Source organism: Chelonoidis abingdonii, chromosome 6 (assembly GCF_003597395.2).
Source record: "Chelonoidis abingdonii isolate Lonesome George chromosome 6, CheloAbing_2.0, whole genome shotgun sequence".
In the NCBI taxonomy this organism is placed as follows: domain Eukaryota; kingdom Metazoa; phylum Chordata; order Testudines; family Testudinidae; genus Chelonoidis; species Chelonoidis abingdonii.
Genome location: NC_133774.1, coordinates 26347768 through 26354484, shown reverse-complemented (window position 1 = coordinate 26354484; position 6717 = coordinate 26347768). Strand labels below are relative to the sequence as shown.

Here is a 6717-nt window from a genome sequence, read left to right as displayed (position 1 = left end):
GACCACCAAACTTTTCCATATATATATGTCTGGAGAAAAGGCTCACAATCAAGTTATATCTCCTTGTAAGCAAATAGAAGAAGAAGACTGCCAAATTTTGTCTCTATAATCCCAACAACCTCATGTATATGTTTCCAGCATGGGGCTGATTCTGAGCTTTGAGAGCTGGTTAGAGATTGTTATAATAGTAAAGCCCAGCATTGATCTGACTCCTGGATGTACTGTAACCAGCACTTAGATTCCAGCATGTGCTGTGCGAGTGAGAGATAGATGTCATGAACACTTGTTCCTCTTCTGTGCAGTCCATTTTGCACCCATCTCAGATTCAAGCCCTAAATCTGACACACGGTTCCATCTTTAAGTGTCTGGGTAATCGCCCTGTGGTAGAGACTATGGTCAGCACCGCAGACCTGTGAGGTGCAGAGCACCTGCAGCACTCATGGAAGTCAGCGTTGCTCAGTACCATCCATGATTTGGTCTGTCAAATGGAATTTGCATGTGGAAGGACCAAGCGAAAACTGAGCAAGGAGCTGCACTGACCCCGTGAGAGATGCAGATTCACAGCACCTAGCAAAATTGTTGGCTTGATTCTGCAAGCTGACAAACAACCCTTGGAAGTGCTGAATGTATCCAATTGCCATTGACTTCAGTGGAAGGAGAGTGGGCTCAGTGCTTCCTTCTCTTCACTTTGCAGAACTGAGACTTGAAACTATGGTAAGCAGTGCCCTCAGCTCCCAATAATTTCAGTAGGAGATGGGCATAATCACTGAGAGTTGACTCCTGTTTGCATCTCTAGATGCTTTGATACCTATTTAAATCTGACTCTCAGTCCCTTGCAAAATGGGGCAAGATTTTGCATGACATAGAATTTACTTTGCTGATCCAGACATTTTCTGCATCTCATCCACTTAAATGCTTCTTGGTCCTGTTCAGGATTGGCTCCCACAGGGGTGACGCTATGTTTTTCCCCCGCCCCAAGCACGGCAGTCAGGCAGCCTTCGATGGCATTTCTGCGGGAGGTTGCTGGTGACACAGATTTGGTGGTGGGTCTGCGGTCCCATGAGTTCGTCATGCCTGCCGCCGAATTGCCGCCGAAACCATGGAACCAGCGGACCTCCTGCAGAAACGCTGCCGAAGGCTGCCTGACTGCTGCCTCTCGAGGCTTGCCACCCCAGGCACACGCTTGCTGCGCTGGTGCCTGGAGCCGCCCCTGGGCTCCCATATATATATATATATATAAAGCAGAGTCAGGATGAGCTCTACCCTGACATCTGGAGGAAAGAATTTCAGAGAGTGTATTTGCATAGGCACACCTACCCCATCCCAGGCTGCCGAGCTGTGGGACTGCTTTGTGACAGAAATGACTCAACCTCAGTTGGGTGGTACTTGTTAGACAAGGGACATGGGTTCCAAAACCCAGTGAATTGATGAGAGGCTGGGACAGCGTATCTGTGCCTGGGTGGTGTAGTCTCCTTGTGGACCCAGAAGCACCAGTTCACGCGCACTTTCCCGCTCCACTGTGGAATTGTCATAATCTGATTTTTAATTTCCCTTAAGGATCTAGATATCAGGTTACTGAGCCTGAACACACTTTGGGCTAATTGTGGTCGCGTAGCTGGGGCTCCCCTGCCTAATTGAAGCTGAGGATCAAACTGAGAGTCTGAAATCACTTAAGACGCTGGAATTACTGAGCTGAGCACTGATACTGTGCTAAACTAGTTCGGGGAGCCTGAAGCTATCTGCGGAACACAGACTGGCAGGAGTGGCGTTGGAGCCAGTTTGTGGGGACGGGCTTGGAGACGCGCCACAGAGGTGAGCGGAGCCGAGCAGTTTTGCGGCGGTCAGCTGGAGGCTCAGCTCATAGGGACAGCCTGGTGGAGCAGAGCGGCTGGCAGAGTGGAGTGGAGCAGTTTAGTGAGGATGCTGAGGAGCAGAGCGGAGTGGCTGGTAAAGCAGGAACAGTTCATGGAGAAGGCGGAAGCAGAACCCCACAGAGAGGCAGAGCAGTTGGCCCCAGACCACGTAGAGGTGCCCCTTTCTACCCAGGCTGGGGTGGGGGAGGGATGTCTGCAGATAGACTCTCGAACTTTGGGGCTGCACTACCCAGGACAGAGACTTTGGATTGTGGGACTTTTGGGACTGTGGTGATTTGGGGGTTGCTGGACTCAAGAGCCCAGGGAAAAGGACACGGCCCAATTTCCTGAGGTGGGTCTTTTCTCATGGTTTGGTCTGAAACTCTAGTTAAGGTGTTTTCCCAATTTATGCTTGTTGTTTATTTTATGTATTAAACCTTTTCTGTCTACAACCGAGACTGTGCTTGCGAGAGGGGAAGTATGTCTTTCGAGGCACCTCGGGGTGTGTGTAAGATTTTCCCAGGTCACTGGGTGGGGCTCGAGCTGGTTTGGCATTGTGTTATTGAAACGAAAACCCTGGATACTGAACCTGCCCTTGTTGCTGCAACTCAGAGGAGCAGAAGGGTTTATATCTCACCGATGTTAGAAGCGCCGTTATCCACTTAATGAGACATCAGGCAAAAGGTTTATTTTGCTATTGTTTCTTGATGAACATGTAAAGAGGAATAGGTTTGGTAAACAAACTAATAATATCTGCTGGGAACAATTGAGTCTTGGGAGGCAATAAACATTCTGGCTCGAGTCACTGCAACTAGTGCTTTCACTCACTATTGATCTTTTTATTTACAGAGGTCAGGCCTGGTCCACACATGCGCGCGTTAATCAATTTTAACAGCGTTAAATCGATTTAATGCTGTACCGTCCACACTAATGGTGCTCTTTAAATCGACTTAAAGGGCTCTTTAATCGATTTCTGTACTCCTACAAAAAGGGGAGTAATGCTAAATCGATAGTATTACTTACTCGATAAAACTTGTTAGTGTAGACGGAAATCGACAGTATTGGCCTCCGGAGGTATCCCACAGTGCACACTGACGCTCGTGGACAGCAATCTGAACTCTGGACGCAGTGTGCAGGTAAACAGGAAAGCCCGCGCGAACTTTTGAATTATATTTCTGTTTGCCCAGCATGGAGCTTGATCAAGCACGGGTGGCGATGCAGTCCCAAATCCAAAAAGAGTCCAGCATGGACCGTACGGGAGATACTCTATCGATTGCTGATGGGGAGACAAATCTGTTCTATCAGAGCTCCGTTATATGGAAGACGTCCATGTTTTGAAAAAAAATCTCCAGGCTACACAGTGCTTGTGTGACAAGCGTAACGGCAGCACAGGAGACTCAAATGGATCGCTCATGTGGAGGGAGGGGGAGTGAGGACTTTAGCTTATCCCAAGTCCACAGCATTCTCCGAAACTATTTGCATTCTTGGCTGAGCTCCCAGTGCTGTTAGGTTCAAACACATTGTCCAGGGAATAGCTCTCTCAGTTTACTCCCACCCCACGTGAAAGAAAAGGGAAAGAAATCATTTCTTGAACTTTCTTTCAATGTCACCTTCATGTCTACTGAATGCTGCTGGTAGACACTATGCTGCAGCAGTGAAGTGCAGTATTCACTCCTCTCCCCTCTCCGATGGCAGACAGTGCAGTAGGACTGGTAACGATCCTTATGAACCCGAGCGCCAGTGCTTGATAATTGTTCAATATCTAACATGTTGGCCTGAGATGAGACAGCCCTGGGGGCGCCTGGCTAAAAACAGAACAGGAATGAGTCTGGTCACTCTCAGTAGATGTTACAGAATGGCTGGTAACCGTCTCCATCATAACGACTGGGGGCTGAGCTTCAATCAGCCCCTCCCTTTCATGTGTAAAGAAAAGATCTGTACTGCCTGGACTATCATAGCAGTGGAATGCTGGGCTCTCTCTCGCCCACATCCCGCTTAAATGTCCTGCCTGGACCTGTCATAGCACCGGAGCTGCCTCCCCTCATTTTATGTCACTAAAATACCACCTCCCGCATTCTTTATTACTTCATGACACATAATGGGCGGAACACTGCCAACGGTAGCCCAGGAAGTTGGGGGAGAAGGGACGCAACGGGTGGGGTGTTGCAGGGGCACCCCTTGTGAATGCTGACACGGAGCAGCTGTGCTCTCTGATACATGGTCCTCCTAGTACAACTTGCCCCATATTTAGGCAGGACTGACTCTATTTTTAGAAACCATAAAGGAGGGATTTGACTTGGGGAGTCATTCCCAGTTTTCTGCTTTGCGCCCCCCGCCGATCTCAGCCAGGGGCACTCTATGATAGCAGTAAAATCAGTACAAAGGGGAGAGGATATAACCGTCATCTCATCTGCCAGTTACTCCAGCAGTAGACGGTACAGAAACAACTATAACCATCTCTGCTATCATGCAAAAGCAATGAATGCTGCTGTGAACGCTGGAGTATCGCCTCTGTCTGCGGCTCATCCAGTATACATGTTGGTGATACTGTAAATAAATAAAGCTGAACGGGCTCCATGGTTGCCATGCTATGGCTCTGTCCAGGGCAATCCATGGAAAAAGGGCGGCGAAAGGATTGTCTGCTGTTGTTTTCCCGGAGGAAGGAATGACTGACGATATTTACCAAGAACAACCCGCGACAATGATTCAACCAGAATCCAAGGGGCAGGGGAGACTGCGGGAACTATGGGATAGCTATGGAATAGCTACCACAATGCAAATGCTCCAAAATCCGACGCTAGCCTCAGACTCATGGACGCACACCACCAAATTACTGTGCCTAGTGTGGCCGCGTGAAATCGAATTTATAATATCTGTTTTATAAAACCGGTTTAATGTAATTCGGAATTATCCTGTAGTGTAGACGTAGCCTCAGTGTTTGTTTCAGTGATAGGCACCTGGCTATTAGAAGTTGTTTACGCAGTGCAAACGAGGCTGCAAAGAGACGGGAACATTGATGCCAAGGGAGCATTGACTGGTGTCTGTGATGTCAGCACAGAGAGCCACCTGAGGAGCCTGACAGATGTCTGGCCCTATAAATGCAGACCTATGTCAGATGTAGATAGCATAAATCTGCCACACATCAGTCAAACAATCTGACCAAACTCTGCTGGCAGGAGAACCTACAGAACATGTCTGCCCACGAGTATGTAGCATACGAGAAAAGAGTGTGGTTTGGGCAGGATGTGCTGAAAAAAGGCTGTCCATATATTCTATCTAATCTGGCATATGCAGGCCTACTTAGAACCTGAGCCTGAATAGTGGCTGAGCAAACTCCTCCACCTTTCAGCTGAACTAAGAAAACTGCATGACTGATTATAACTGCTGTGTAACCCTGTTATACACAGGGGTTTGGGGGACACAGCCTCGCATCATTGCTTGTGGCAGGACTTTTTGCATGATGTCATCCAGAATTTGGCCATACATCAAAAATGCTGATAGTGCCACTTTAAGTGGATTTTTTTTTCCCAAAGGGGAACTGAGATATGTATCTTAAAATGATTCCATTATAGTTTTTGTTAATAATTCTGATGATACTTTGAAAGCACACACACAAAAAATGTCAAATTCAAGCTGAGCACCTCAGAAAATCTCTAATTTAGAAGCCAAAATAATGGTCAATGGCCAGATTTTCAAAGAAAGCCCAGTGATAGCCATCGGGTGCCAAACACGTCAGATAATCTCGTCCCCTCATATTAATGCCCAGATAGGGGCTGAGCTGTTTGGAAGATCTGTGCGTGAAGGGCCTGATCCAACATGCATTGTAATCAATGGGAGCCTTTCCATTGATTTCACTGGGAATTAGATGGGATGCTTATTTTGGTGCCTAAATTGAAGTTGTAAGGTGCTGAGCTCTTTTGAAAATCTTGCCTGTTATTGCCTAACTTTAGGTATCTGCTTTTTAAAACATTGGCCGCTGCTCTAATGGAATTAGTTCCTCATACAGACTACATGTCCTGTTTCAGCTGCATCCTAGAAAATGTAGCCCCATATGGCTAACGCTGATTGATGCCGTGCAGCCAGGGGCGGCTCCAGGCCCGAGCGCACCAAGCGCGTGCTTGGGGCGTCAAGCTGCGGGGGGTGCTCTGCCGGTGCCACTAGGGTGGCAGGCAGGTTGCCTTTGGCGGCTTGCCTGCAGGAGGTCCTCCAAATCCGCAGGACCAGTGGACCCTCCACCGAAGGCAGCCTGCCTGGCGTGCTTGGGGCGGCAAAATGCCTAGAGCCGCCCCTGCGTGCAGCGATACATATAAGTAGCTAAGAAAGGCTCTACTGTTCTACTGTAGGCAGCCAGTCTTAAATTTATGTGTAGTGAATAGCAGATTTCTCAGTTTTCTTTTTAAAAGTATTTTTTAAAGTTAAAAATAGTATAATAGGACACATCAGCTAAGTATAGTCTATGAGCCCAGAATCCAGTGACAGAACATACAACGTTCTAATTGCACAAAACCGAACACCTTTGCCCCACCCCTTCTCCAAGGCCCAGCCCTGCACACTCCATTCCCCAGCCCCTGTCACTCATTGTCCCCCACCCTTACTCACTCGCTCATTTTCACTAGGCTGGGAAGGGTCCCTTTTTGACCAAGTGTTCTGGTTGAAAACTGGACATCTGGCAACCCTAACTATTACAGAGCTGCATGCTTATTGCTATTGTTGGTTCATCTTGGTCCAGATTAACCTCTGGAGTTACCAGTGTGCAGTGTCTTTCTGGCCGTCCTGACCTAGTGCAGCTGCAGATGCGGCAAGCCATTTCCAGGGACTTGATTGCTGTTGCAAGTACCTCCTAGGCCAGCACCATTACCAGCTA

General features: G+C 48.1%; 1 protein-coding gene across 1 annotated transcript in view; it reads right to left on the bottom strand.

Annotated features, from left to right (window-relative positions):
- IL7R (interleukin 7 receptor) overlaps nucleotides 1-6717 on the bottom strand; it is a 216852-nt gene that overhangs the window by 171783 nt on the left and 38352 nt on the right. The window lies entirely within an intron of this gene.